The following is a 15,584-nucleotide window of genomic DNA, read 5'->3' on the forward strand; positions in this document are numbered from 1 at the left end:
GAGAGAGAGAGAGAGAGAGAGAGAGAGAGAGAGAGAGAGGGGGGGGGGAGAGGGGGCGAGGGAGGGAGGGAAGGAGAGGGAGAGAGTGAAAGTGAGAGAGAGAGAGAAAGAGAGAGGGGGGGAGAGGGGGATAGGGAGGGAGGGAAGGAGAGGGAGAGAGAGAGGGAGGAATGGATTGAGAGAGAGGGAGGAATGGATTGAGAGAGACAGAGGGAGGGAGGGAGGTAGGGCGAGACGGAGAGTGAAAGTGAGAGAGAGAAAACATAGTTTAAAGATGGCATGACTTTGGGGGAGAGGCAGGGTAACTCAAGATGGACGTCTGGGGGGTGCTTCAAGTGGTGAATACATGAGTGCAGGTTGAATACATGAGTGCAGGGTGAGGACATGAGTGCAGGGTGAGGACATGAGTGCAGGGTGAGGACATGAGGACAGCCTGGAGACATGAGGACAGCCTGGAGAGCATAAGAGCATGATTGGCACTTGAGATCCTTTCTGCTGTGAGATCCGATGCCACATCTTAACCTGCTCATACTTTGCTTTCTTGTGATAAATGAATCCTGTTTTACATGCAAAGCCTCATTGGTTACAATTTATTTATTCTATTTTTCAATAATAGTAAAATATGCATTCATGAGGATTGATATTTTTTTGTTGGCTAGGTTGGCTGATAAAACAACAACTAAAAGTGAAAACAGTTAAAATAGTTGTGTTACTGATGCTCTACAGTTCACTGTTTGGGACATCGGTTAAGTCTGTGTGTGGCAGGCACTATAACAATATAGCAACTGTATCATAGAGCTCATTCAATTTGTGCTTTGTTGTGTCTTGTGTGCGTTTGCCCGTGTGTGCGTGTGTGTGCGCGTTAGTGTGTGTAATGTACTGGAGAGAGCTCTTCAACGGCGGCACTGACAAAAAGACAAGTTTGCGTCGCTGGTGCTGCTCTGTCCCTGCAGGCCGTGTGTCCGTCCGGCGGCCGGGGAGATGAACTCAGACAAGATGTCAGAGCAAGAAATGTCAGAGCACTGCCAGAATGGCCCGTGTGCAGCCCTCTGACGGGCACACGCGTGCTCATAACATCAGAGCCGTGCACAGTGCACACACACACTTGTTAATGTGGCGACACGAGGGCATGGATGCACTGTCCATGGCTGTGTGATGAACACACACACACACTCGTTGTGAATCCGCGAGATAACAATACACAGTTTGAGACGATGAAAGCATTAAGGTTAGAGGGTGGGAACGATGGAGTGATGAGGTGGAAGAGTGGGCTGCAGTTCATGGCCCCTGGCGTGTTTTTATGTCTGTTTTCTCTGCTGGTGTGTACACATTACAGATGTCTTAAATAAACGCCCCCGTCCATAAACTGCCTTCCTATCTTTCTTCCTTCCTTCATTCCTCTTCCTTCCCTTCCGCACACACACAAGTGTTTTAGATGCAAATGCTCTCCCTCTGTCTACCTCTGTCTCCCTCTCTGTTTCCCTCCCCGGGACTCAGTCCTCTCTAAGTGTGTCAATGTGGGTCTCCTTGCTCAAGTTCAAACATTTAGCCCCAAAATACCCATTTGTCTGCAGCCTGGCAGATGAGAGACTAAAATAGCAGAAAATACCCCAAGAAATGAATACAAGAAAAAAAGAAACATCTTGTATGTTTGATGGCCATTTTTTCTGCCTGCATTAGTTTCAGACACACACACACACACACAGCATCTCGTCTGGTTACTAGCTGGGCACTTGCAGTCCCTCTAGGGCATGTGGGGTCAGTCTGGGTGTGTGTGTGTGTGTGTGTGTGTGTGTGTGTGTGTGTGTGTGTGTGTGTGTGTGTGTGGGGAGGGGTGAGGGGAAATGAGCCTAAGCCAAACCCCCTTAAACCAACCAACCACACCTCCTCTCTCTCTCTCTCTCTCTCTCTCTCTCTGATCAATCCCCACACACACACACACACACACACACACACACACACACACACACACACACACACACACACACACACACACACACACACACACACACACACACACACACACACACACACACACACACACACACACTTCCCGACGAAGCTACAGATGAGGTGCTGTCCAGCTGCATTTCAGTCACCGTGACGATGAGTGCTACTGCCAAATGCCCGGTAACCAGAGTCACATCTGTTCCTGTCTCCGTCGCCGCGGCGATACTGCACGACAACCAGCACATGACTGGGGGCCAGCGACGGGGCACGCGGCGACAGAGAGGTGAGAGGAGGAGAGGAGGATGGAAGGAAGGGATAAGATGGAGAGCAATTAATTAAGAACCCGCCCCCGGATATTTTAATTACTCATGGCACACCATGCTGAATACCAATTTGACCAGTTCCATAACTGATATTTGTTTGGATTGGAAGCTCTGTCTGGTTAACATAACCACACACTTTAAAATGTGCGACACATTTGTTGCCAGATAAGCACTTTAAACGCACAATTTAATTTGTCTATTCATTTTTCATGTACAAATATATGGTTTTAACTTAAATGCTGGTAGCAAGCTTTATGGCTGGAGGTCTCTCAAATACCACAATATTCTTTGGACTTATGCATACATAATTTGACTTATATGTCCATAACTTCAATTCCCCCTCTTCAAATCGTATGATATTGCAGACAGCTAGGGCAGGAGGGCGTGGCATCACAGAACATGGCAACCCGTATTCGACAAGGTTACCATTGTCCCACGATCCTGTCGATGGCAGAGCACTTCACTTAAACCATATACATTGCTTCAGTGTATTGCACTAAATGTATACAATTGAACTCGATGCAAAACAATTCTCACAAGTAATGTCTGATTACAAATGTATGCATCGTCCATCAAGGGATGCAATCTGTTCAACGTGCTGACATCCCTCTCCCGGTCTCTCCTTATCTCGAAAACACTTCCCACATTTTTCTTCCCCTCCCCATCTTCCATGAAACTCTGGCGACCCCGATGGAGAGAGCAGAGATGGTCCCTCTCGTTCCGGGGGTTCACAAGCCTTCCTAAGATCTGCTCTTCTTTAAACAGTGGACCCCACTCCTCACACCCTGGGGTTCACACAGACCCCCGTCCTGGCTCCTAGGCCCCCTCCAGTCCGCCCTCGTCTCCTCTCCTCCACTGCCTCCTAAAGTCCTGATAGCCATGGTCTAGCGTAGCCCCCCCCCCCCCTGTACACCCCGTCTCCTGCCAGGGTGTTTATATTTGCCTGGCTCGGGGCTGCCTAACAAGGTGGAAAGAATGAGGGGTGAAAAGCTAGTAGCGCTGCCAGCGAGAGGCTCCCACTCCCTCTGGTTCCGCCACACTCTCCTTCTCTCTCCCTCCCTCTGTCTCCCTCTCTCGCTGGCAGTAGATATGTTTCAGCTAATGTACTCCTGACCTGTTCCACGCTGACGGAGTTAAGACAAAAACTGTCAAAGTGGAGTTCTTGTCCGGCTCGCTTTTCTGTTCTTCCCTTCACATGTTAAAAACGTCGCCACAGTTGAGTTTTTGATGTATTTATTCTAATAGGGTTGATCCACTTTGTGGTTGAATGCTCCTTCTTGCGTTTATTCTTCTTCTGCATTTTGTGTCTCTCATAATATCCCAGTGCACTGTATTCATATTCCACTTCCAGAGTTGTGACATAGTGATAATGTTATAATGTTAGAATGACTTTATTTCCCATAAACAAGCACTTTCAAAAGTAAACACTGGTGCAGTCTATAGGCCCCATTTAGATGTGTGCTAAATGTATAATGATATGCAAAGAGTTTCTGTCTTGGTGGCTTTCATGTGACAAACTTCACAGGAGAACAACAGGCATATATATTCGCTATATTCTATATCATAATATAGAAAGCAAAAACGATCTCACTAACTTTTTGCCCTGAATTTCCCATCTGGGATCAAAAAAGTATTATGTTAGCTTATCTATGCAAATATTAGTATGTTCTCAGATAAGACACAAGACACACAAACTAATTTTACAAAGTGGAAAAGGAGATTGAAGATTAAAAGAAAGAATATCTCTCCCTTGCCCCAGGCTTAGAGACAGTGGTCTTGAACTCAGTTTCTTTAACCTCTGTCAAGCCTGTTGGGGTCAAGTGTGGTTGAATGATGAAGCTGTGATGGTTAATTTGCTCAGCACGGGAGTCACAGGAAAGAGGAAGCAACATGCAAGAGGGAGAGCGAGACAAAGAGAGAGAGAGAGAGAGAGAGAGAGAGAGAGAGAGAGAGAGAAATGTTGCGTTTATAACTGCTTCAATGAAAGCTGTGCTATTGAAGATTATCTTCACTTATCGAATGTGGGGGACTGGGACTAAGAAGGAAAGAGGTTTAGGTAGTCCTTATACATTGTACACACACAACGACAATTTAACAATTATCATTCAGACTGTCAGAGGCAAATTTACTGACCCACAATTCAACATTCACTGAACCCAAAGCCACTCTTTTAATCTCTCTCTCTCTCTCTCTCTCTCACACACATAAACACACACACACACACACACACACACACACACACACACACACACACACACACACACACACACACACACACACACACACACACACACACACACACACACACACACACACAACCTGCTGGTCCTGATAATGGCCACTCGATGTTCTCACCTTTCACACAGTCTCTTTGTTGCTCTATTTATAATCCTATCATTGAGCGTGCACACACACACACACAAACACACATAAAAGGCACAAACACAATTCTTTGTTGCAGTAGTCATGTCATACAGTGTGAGTGTGCAAGTGTGTGTGTGTGTGTGTATACGTGTGTGTGTGTGTGTGTTTGTGAGTGTGTGCGCGTCTTTGTGTATCACTGTGTGAGCATGCATGTCCCTGTGTGTGTGTGTGTGCGTGTGTGTATACATGTGTGATTGTGTGCAGCATGTGGGTGTGCGCGTGCGTGTGTGCACGTACCAGTGTGTGCGAATGTGTGTATGCATGTGGGATTTTGTCATGTGGGTGTGTACGTGCATGTGTGCACGTAGCTGTGTGCGTATGCCTGGTGCTTGTGTGCGTGCGCGCGTGCGTGCGCGTACCTGTGTGTGTGTGAGATGAGGCCGGGACTGAGCGGACCTGTGTTTGCTGGGCTGTGATAACGGCCTGTGATTTGTATCTGTAGATGAAGCATGAGCTTAATAAATGTTCTCCACCTCCCGCCGTCTCTCTGTGTCTCCCGGCCCGCCTATCTCCTGCCCACACGGCCCTCGCCTCCAGCCCCCGGTCTGTCTATGTCTCTGGAACGCGGTCTGTTCACTCCTCCGTTCCACGCAGCCTGAAGCCGTTTCTCTTGGTGGACACATTCCTCTCTTTGTTGAATATTTCATCATTTTCAATCGTACTCACGACGCACAGTGGGAAGGTTCGATCTATTCTAATTGCTGCTTCAGCTCGTTTACAGGCTGTTGTAAGGTGAGGGGGTCAGACACCCTGCCTAAAGGTTCTGGGTTCGATCCCCTATGTCTGCAGCCTAGCTGTGTGCGTCCTGTGGCAGCATGACCCGCCCTTCCCTGTCCCTGAATGACATCTAGTTCATCTGTAAATCCCTGAGATGAATCGTCTGATGAACGTCTGAATGATAGTCAACATTAAATCCTTAGAAGGCTGAACAGGATGTACAGATGGACAGAAAGACACGACAGGTAGAGACAGAGTATGAATGACAAGAAATGAAATGTAAATACTGGCACCCATACGGCGGGAGAAACCCTGCTTACCATATGTGATAGAGTTAAAGAATGTGTGGGCAACAGTGGGCAAGAAGAGACGACACTGGTCTATTGAGAGTGTCAAGGGTTTCTCAGATTACAAGTATCTGAATATTCAGGCCTGTTTTGAGGGCTACGTCAAAATACCTTCATATCTCTGAGGCATCCCAGATCGCACTTTCACCAAAGTTTTACAGTGTAGTCGAATCAAAGTTCTATCCAGCCCTCATTTCTAATTTCAGGAGCTCAAGCCCGGCGGCTTATCGGAGCAGATCTATGGTTCCTGCCGTTCTTTCACATATTGTAGTCGCTGGTGTCGGCTGAGGTTAGGCTCCATTCAATTCTCCTCTTGGTGGTAAGTCTATCTGCCTGTTATCCCCTCTAACTCGCTCCTCATCCTTACCTCAGCCCACAGTAATACTCGAGGCGGTGGGAGAGAGTTTGTTGGCAAAACGCCATCCTCTCCTCACCCGCCCCCCTCCTCCCCCCTCTCTTATTTCACCATGTCTTTTTCATCTCAGCCTTCATCCCTCGCCCTTTTTTAGTCAGTCTATGGCCCCCCTCCTCCTCCGTCTTCCTGGGCTAGTATCCCCCCCCACTGTGACTTCACCATGTATGCAGCCCTCCCCATAGCTCTCTCTGTAGCTCTCTCTCTGCCTGTCTATAGCTCTCTCTCTGTAGCTCTCTCTCTGTAGCTCTCTCTCTGCCTCTCCATAGCTCTCTCTGTAGCTCTCTCTCTGCCTGTCTATAGCTCTCTGTAGCTCTCTCTCTGCCTGTCTATAGCTCTCTGTAGCTCTCTCTCTGCCTGTCTATGGCTCTCTCTCTGCCTGTCTATAGCTCTCTCTCTGTAGCTCTCTCTCTGCCTGTCTATAGCTCTCTCTCTGTAGCTCTCTCTCTGCCTGTCTATAGCTCTCTCTCTGTAGCTCTCTCTCTGCCTGTCTATAGCTCTCTGTAGCTCTCTCTCTGCCTGTCTATAGCTCTCTGTAGCGCTCTCTCTGCCTGTCTATAGCTCTCTGTAGCTCTCTCTCTGCCTGTCTATAGCTCTCTCTCTGTAGCTCTCTCTCTGCCTGTCTATAGCTCTCTGTAGCTCTCTCTCTGCCTGTCTATAGCTCTCTCTCTGTAGCTCTTTCTCTGCCTGTCTATAGCTCTTTCTCTGCCTGTCTATAGCTCTTTCCCTGCCTGTCTATGGCTCTCTCTCTGCCTGTCTATAGCTCTCTCTGTAGCTCTCTCTCTGCCTGTCTATAGCTCTCTCTGTAGCTCTCTCTCTGCCTGCCTATAGCTCTCTCTGTAGCTCTCTCTCTGCCTGCCTATAGCTCTCTCTCTGTAGCTCTCTCTCTGCCTGTCTATAGCTCTCACTGTAGCTCTCTCTCTACCTCTCTGTCTCAGTCTTCTATTCCTCTCTCTCTTTATTTCCTCGCTCACTCTGGCTTCAGTAATAGATCCTTTTCTCTGCCCTCCTTCGCTCTTCCCTCATCACACCGACCCTGTTAAAACACACACACACACACACACACACACACACACACACACACACACACACACACACACACACACACACACACACACACACACACACACACACAAGCACCACTTACACACACACACACACACCACACAGGCACCACTCACACACCCACACACTCAAACACTCAACAGGCTACTTTGTTTGCCCAGCATGCTGCGGAGGAGATCCGACTGAAGCCAGCAGATATATGAAGGATATGCAGCTGGCTGGAATGTAGTCTAATTCTCCATAATGAACTGCGGCCCAATCTTCACCTTCATCATCTTTAGATCTCATCTTATGGAAGTGGAGAGAAATCAATTTTCACTCTTATTAAGAGAGACCTACTCCTGCTTAAGTCTCTGATTCGATTTGGAGGTGGTAAGAATGGGGGGGGGGGGGTTCTCCTCTCTCTGTCTTGCGCTCTGTCTCTCTATCTCCCTCTCTCTCAGTCCCGCCTTAATCTATGGACTTTCTCCATCCTGCTTTTTTTCCCCTGTTCATTTTTCATTGCTACATCTCTCTGTGAGATTATTCCGGTGCATATCAGCGGACCTTAATGAAGATTCACAACATTTTTCCCTCCCAGCTAATACCTTATCAAAGAGGAAATCTCGTTCCGGAAAATCAATTTTCTTTCATATTATTAAGTCCTCCTCTGGAGCGGGCGGCGAGCGTGGTACCGTCGGCGCGGAGCCCCAGTGAAGGACTTAACCCGGAGCGGCCTCGACACTCCAGACGTACACACGGGGGGGATCTGATAGCGCTAACAGCTACACCCGGGCTTAAGGAGATAGGGGGTCAGGGGGCAGAGGCAGAGGAACAACAACAACAGGGGAGGAAGGAAGGAAGAGATGAAGATAACAGGAGATGAAGATAAGAGGAGCCAGAAGAGAGAACGTGGACTCACAGAACCGTGATATGATTCTTTCTTGTTTTATATGCCTTATAGGGCAATTCCTTCTGTGTACAACGCCGTACAATGTGGACCAATGGGAGAGCCCACGTTAATACTGCAGTCGCGCCTCGGCCTTGAGCTCCTAACTGAGTAGGAAGCAGTCTCCTCAGTTCACTAAATCCAGCCACTTCTAACGGAGAAGTAAGAAAAACAAATGGGTTTCCCAATCTCCCTTTAATGGCAGCAGAGAGTAGAGTTTGAAAAATCAATAGAGCAAGGTCAAAACCATCGCTAATCTCCTGGGGAGATATTTTTATATAAGTACAATTAATTGTTGGCCCATACCGAGACACGTTTACAATGCTTACTATACTTAATCATTTATGGTAGCGGGGCGGTGTGTCTGCGTGGGGACACGGCCCCAGGACGGGTTCTCAGGAAGGTGGGCAGTGCTGGACTGGACGCTAAGATAGCCTCGACGTACTTATCCTAACTATCTGTAAATATACAAACTAAATCAACAAAATGAACGAAGGCGCTCATAAAGAAACGCATAGTTCCAAACGTATATCGACCTTACGGCAAAGCTTCTCCAAGGGAGGCAGGACCAGTAAGGTAAAGGGGACAAAATGGGTCAGACTTGTGTCTGAGCTCGGCTTATTGGGAAAGGCAGGTCGAACACGTAGAGCAGCAGTAGATGGTATGGAGAAGGTTCTGGATAGAACCGAAGGACTTAGATTACATGACGAAAGTTCATCTGATACAAACAACAGATTTGAAATGGAAGATGCTGTTGGTGTCACGGCTACTAGCGCTTATAAACGACAGAGTAAAACAATTTTAACGAACAAAATAATTGTAGACATACTCGGGACAAAGTGCTTAAGTGGGAGGTCCTTATCGAATGTACCAGTACGTTATAATTATATACAGCAACACAATCTTCAAAGGAAATCAATAAAGGATCGCCTCCACTGTAATAGATCTATAGTACCATATAATAAGGTAGATCCGTCGATTGGGTCCCACTAAAGCTTATATATAGATATATAGAAACACACACACACAGAAACATATATATATATATATACAGTATATGCACACATATACACAAACTATATAAATATACAAACATATTTTCTCACTGACATTGACAAGTGCATACATTTCTCCCTGTGACAGGACCGCCCCGTTTCTGTTTCCCTGGAAAAGCAGTAAAAGTGGTGTGGTGTGTAAAAGTGGTGTGTGTCCCCTGGCTGGGAGACGGCGACGGGCCCCTCGGTGCAGCGGGCCCCAGACCTATAGCAGGGCTGATAGATAAAGTAGGGCAGGGGTAATGATGAGGCATCATCGATGTAAATGATACTCAGGGAGCCCCGGTGTGGGCGAGAGAGAGAGAGAGAGAGAGAGAGAGAGAGAGAGAGAGATCAGGTGAGGAAAATGGCGGTACTCATGAGAGTAGGAGGGAGCAGGTGAGAGGAGGGGGGAGGGGGGGAGGGAGGGGGGGAGGTGCACAGACGGCAGCGGAGAGGGAATGGGGATGATGAACAGGGAGAGGGGAGAGAAACAGAGGTGTTGGGGTGGTGATGTATGTAGGGCTGTCACAGGATGGTCCGGGAAGATGCAGTGTGTTCCCACACTGGGGAGGCTCTCAGACACACACACACACACACACACACACGCATGCACACACACACACACACGCATACACACACACACACACACACACACCCACACACAGATGGATGCGCGCGCACACACACACACACACACACACACACACACACACACACACACACACACACACACACACACACACACACACACACACACACACACACACACACACACACACACACACACACACACACACACAGGCCCATACATAATTAGTGATGCTCCCCCCACAGCTCGGTGCGGAGAGCGGCTAGATGCTCTTAATACCTGAGTGGAGGTCCTTACGAGCTGAGTGGTCTCATCACACAGCAGCGTATTAATACGGGGGTTACTGGGTCCGGGCTCCCGGTGGGCCCCGGGCCCGGGCACCGGAGGACAGGGGCCCCGGAGCCGCGGTGCCCTTCATCCTGGAGCCGCTGAACCCTGCACCGTCCTCTGCCAGACCTCAGCAAGGTGTGTGTGTGTGTGTGCGCGCTCGGGTGTGTGCGTATGTTTGCGTTTGTGTGTGCACGTGCGTGCGTGTGCACGTGCGTGCGTGTGCAAGTGCATGTGTGTGCAAGTGCATGTGTGTGCGTGCACGTGCGTGTTTGTGCAAATGCGTGTGTGCGCGTTTCTGAGTGCCCGTGCACACCCATGTGTGTGAGTGTGTGTGTGTGTGTGTGTTTGTGTTGTGTATGTTGAATTAGTATTTCGCTGAAGTGAGAGCTTGTAAAAAAATGATATGAAGCTATCGTGTTATTTATATATTTTTTAGCATGAGCACATAACCAAACAGATGTCACTAAGCTTCATACGCTGACAGAGAACTCAGTCAAACTAACAGCATCATACCATCCGTTCACACCACAGCATGCACGTCCTCCGTACCGGCGAGGAAGTGGAGATTCCTGTCCTCTAACCGAGCAATATGCTTAGAAACTATATGTAATAAGTGACACTCAGACCTCAGTCAGCAGTTTGTTTTCTATCACTTGTTTGTGTCCGTGTGTGCGTGCGTGCGTGCATGCTTGCGTGCGTGCGCCCGTGTGTGTGTGTGAGAGTTGAGCCGACGAGCTCTATAATCCATTCTCACCATAGCAGTCTGGAGAGATACTGTTGACATGGTAGATTGTACACTACACCACACACACACACACACACACACACACACACACACACACACACACACACACACACACACACACACACACACACACACACACACACACACACACACACACACACACACAGTTGTCATGCTGAATTACATGGAGGCATGATCACATTATCCAGCACTGGACCCACACACTCATTCACTTATACAGAACTCTCTCTTGATTTCCGTCACTCACACACACATGGCCATGTACTCTCTTTCTCAATCACACACACACACACACACACCGAATAACAACGGCATCCAAAGGGCTGAAGCAACGGCAACATGGGGAGGAAGAATCAGCACACACACACCATCACACACACAGACACAAACAACAACACACACAAACACGCAGACCAACAAACACACACCAGCACACCAATACACACATTGGTCGTGCAGACAAGCTCTTCCATGCCAGATTAACTGGTTTATAGCGTTATCTCAGCACTGATAACACCTCTGCACACGCACACACACACACACACACACACACACACACACACACACACACACACACACACACACACACACAGACACACACACACACACACACACCTCTATGGTTATGGAATATGATTGTTAACTTGTGGGTGGGCTGGTCACAACACACAACAAAACAATAAGAGGGTGGAGAAACTTTCTTGTGGATGTGTGGGATCAGGTGGGGACAGCAGGACGGGCTGTATTCGGCCAGCCCCCGATCCGTCACAGCACACAACGTTACAGTCTCCCACTCAAACCTGCTTTAGTTAAGGGCCTGTGAAGATAAACCCTCAAAACATATACTTCACTTTTTCTTACTTCTGACTGATTCCATGTGTATTTTTTAAACGCCATAATAATAAAGGCTTTGGGATGTATTTTAAAATTGTGCAGGATATTTGTGGATAAGAAAAAGAGAAAATAAAGAGTAGAAGATGCAATGTAGATTGAAATAAATACAAGAAATGTAACGGAGATAAAAAGGAAGGAGAGAAGGAGAGATAAAGAGAGAGATATATAGAGAGAGCGAGAGAGAGAGAGAGAGAGAGTAAGCTATGATTTCACTGCTTGAAAGAGTGAGAGCAGATATATTTAGCTGCATATATTTATAAATATTAAAAAAAATTATAGGAGGATTAAATTAGTTTGTATGAACTACCTTCGGTGATTGCACCTTTAAATTGTATTTCTTTCCTTTCTCCTCTGATCTCTCTCGCTTCCTGAAACACACACAATTAAAAAAATATATAGCATACAGAAAATACCTATAAACATAGTGTGCACATACACACACTTCTAATTCATAAACCAAAACAGCATCCTTCAGTTTGCATGTCCTGTTTCCTTAGAAATTATATTGTAGGCATTTTGCACACTGTGAATATTTTTTCTTTGTTCTAAATAAATAAAAAAAACACAAAAAAACATAATCAACTGAATCAATAATCTTACAGTATGAAGGGCAACAACGAAATGATCAGGTCTTAAATGTATGTAAATATTAATGCTGACGCAAAGAAAAAAATGCATGTGGTGCTAATTCACATTTCTCTCTCTCTTTCCCTATCTCTCTCTTAGTCTCTCTGTCATTTGTGTTTTTGTCCAGCCCCCCTTTTCTAAATGTCCCCTCCAGAGCTGTGTGCAGCCCCTCCGTCTGTTTGTTTGTGTTGGTATGTGTGTGTGTGTGGCGGGGCCGTACTGAATGCTGTGAGTGGCCTCTACTGGCTGATGGAAGGGAATTAATGTGATCCAGATAGAAACTCCTCCGTCTCTCCCTCTTGTTCTCTCTCTCTCTCTCTCTCTCTCTCACTCTCTCTCTCTCTCTCTCTCTCTCTCTCTCTCTCTCTCTCTCTCGTCTTCCTCTCGCACACACGCACACACTTTACACAACCGAAAAAATAACAATTAAAGGACTACTATAAATATCGAAAGAGAGAGACTAATGACGGATAGAGAGTCAATCGGCTGCGGCGCATGGGGAGAGCCGCAGCCCAGAGATGCATAGCCTCGAGGGGGGCCAGAAGGAAGCTGGGCGCCTCAGGAGGCTGTCCTCACATCAATATAACAGCGACACGCGCTGCCCCCACGCAGGCCCAGTCGCCCCCTCAGTAGCACCTAGCATCCAGCGGCCCGGGTAGTGTGTCCACTACCACCGGCTGGAACAGGACAGAATCTAATGCAATACATGCAACAGAATGGAAGAGAATAGAATGAAACAGACCAGAATAAAATGAGTATTAAACGGAGCTTGCAAAGCTTTATTACTTCAGGATATAATAGAATATATATTGTATATATTGTATATAATAGAATATAGAACAGTATAATGCGTAACGTGTCGGAACAATTGATTAGGCGCCACTGATTAAGTCGAATGATTTCAGAATACGTTACAAAAATAATGTATATTTATTTTGTTATAATCAGTTACCTGCAGTGTAAATGTGTGTGTGTGTGCATGTTTGTGCGCCTGTTTGTGTTTGTGTGTGTGTGTGCCTGTGTGTATGCGTATGTGTGCATGCAGAGTGTGCCTGTGCCTGTGTGCGTGTGTGTGTGTGTGTGTGTTAGTCTTCCAATGTTGCAGCCCTGCCTAATGACTGTGGGCTAGCCTATTTTTAATCTATTGCATCCACCCTTTATGGCCCTTAATGGCACGCTCTCTATCTCCCTCACACACACACACGCACACAAACACACACACACACACATGCAGCTGACTAAGTGATAAATAGACTTATTCTAAAAAAATCTAACCAGTTGCATTTAAATATAGACAACTTAATGCAAAGGTCAACATTGTAATCAGGGCCTTTGATCTGTATAGAATTTCCAGAGGCCAGCATGATAAATCTAAAACAGGGTCCTTCGCAAAGCTACTTTATGTATGCGCCTGTGTGTGTGTGTGTGTGTGTGTGTGTGTGTGTGTGTGTGTGTGTGTGTGTGTGTGTGTGTGTGTGTGTGTGTGTGTGTGTGTGTGTGTGTGTGTGTGTGTGTGTGTGTGTGTGTGTGTGTGTGACAGAAGACTTGAGATAGAGCAAAAGAAAGAGCATAATATGTGTAGCTAATAATTTGTTTTGGGTGTTTTACAGTAAAATACTCAATGACCTAGTCTTTATCCATTGAGAGGTTTTATTGTGACAACTGTGGAATGGCTGTCATTTTAAAAATGGATGATCAAATTGCAATAAGAAAAAAACAATTATATGATCATCCTAATATTGAGGTAATAACGACTCTTATTATATTTGTGAATTTTAAAAAATCATCAACATTGATTTCATAGTTTAAGCATAAAAGTATAGTTTTATAATAATAAAATATAATTTTAGATGTGAATAATGATAAAATCAAATACATTCAAATATTTATTTGATCGTGAACGAAAGATGTGCAGTGATGATGCCTCACAAACATAAAATCTCATTAGCTTATTTTATTTCATGTTACATTATGGAAACATAATGCATATTATGTGAAATAATAGATAGTGGTTAAATAATGGAAAGAAAGAAAGACAGAAAGAAGGAAAGAATGACAGAAAGACAGAAAGACAGAACAAAAGCCAGAAAGATGGAATTCAGAGAGAGCATGAGTTTAAGAAGGGTGAGTAGAACAGGTGAGGAAAGAGAGAGAGAGAGAGAGAGTGAGGTAGGAGGGGCGAGGGCGAGATGCTTATGAAGACCTTTCCAGAAAAGGACAGGAAGAATATTTCTAGGGAGGGAGGTAGGGAGATGGAGAGGGAGAGAGAGAGACAGAGACAGAGAGAGAGAGGTGTAACATTGAAGAGAGAATGTACGATGCCACTGAGTGATGAAAAGTCCATATGTTACTGTACCTTCATAAATTACCTTAGTCCAATATATGGCGCAGGGCATGGGGTGGTGTATGTGTGTATGTGTATGTGTATGTGTATGTGTGTGTGTGTGTGTGTGTGTGTCATCCAGAAATAGGACACCATCCCAGATAGTCCAACAGCTAACCAAGGAAACAAATAGTCCCTCTGAATTCCAGGACAGATCTGCCGCACACATCCTTGCTTTTTGCCCCCCCACCCCACCCCCACAGACACACACAAAACAAACGCACATACACAAACAACCAAAAACATACACAGGCACACACTCTCATCACGCACACACACACACACACACACACACACACACACACACACACACACACACACACACACACACACACACACACACACACACACACACACACACACACACACACACACAGAAACCCAGTACACCTTCCAACCTTAAAACACACACATGCATGAATATAAAATACATTCATGGGCATACACTCAGAAGGTCAGAAACACATAAAGTCACAGACAGACCTGTTTGTAAAAGGCATGCCCACCACTGCTTCACAACAAACACACAAACACACACACACACAACATTGAATGCTAAGAGGCGTGAAAGGTACGAGAGCCATAAAATTAAGTTTGTGGGTAAATAATCTAAAGGCAGTGAGATGATGGAGGGCATATGGAGGATTCAGTTAAAGAGAGAGAGAGAGAGAGAGAGAGAGAGAGAGAGAGAGAGAGAGAGAGAGAGAGAGAGAGAGAGAGAGAGAGAGAGAGAGAGAGAGAGAGAGAGGGACCAATCCCAAAGGACTAGCACCACAGGAAGTGCTTTCCGTC

Source organism: Gadus chalcogrammus, chromosome 14 (assembly GCF_026213295.1).
Source record: "Gadus chalcogrammus isolate NIFS_2021 chromosome 14, NIFS_Gcha_1.0, whole genome shotgun sequence".
NCBI classification, from domain to species: domain Eukaryota; kingdom Metazoa; phylum Chordata; class Actinopteri; order Gadiformes; family Gadidae; genus Gadus; species Gadus chalcogrammus.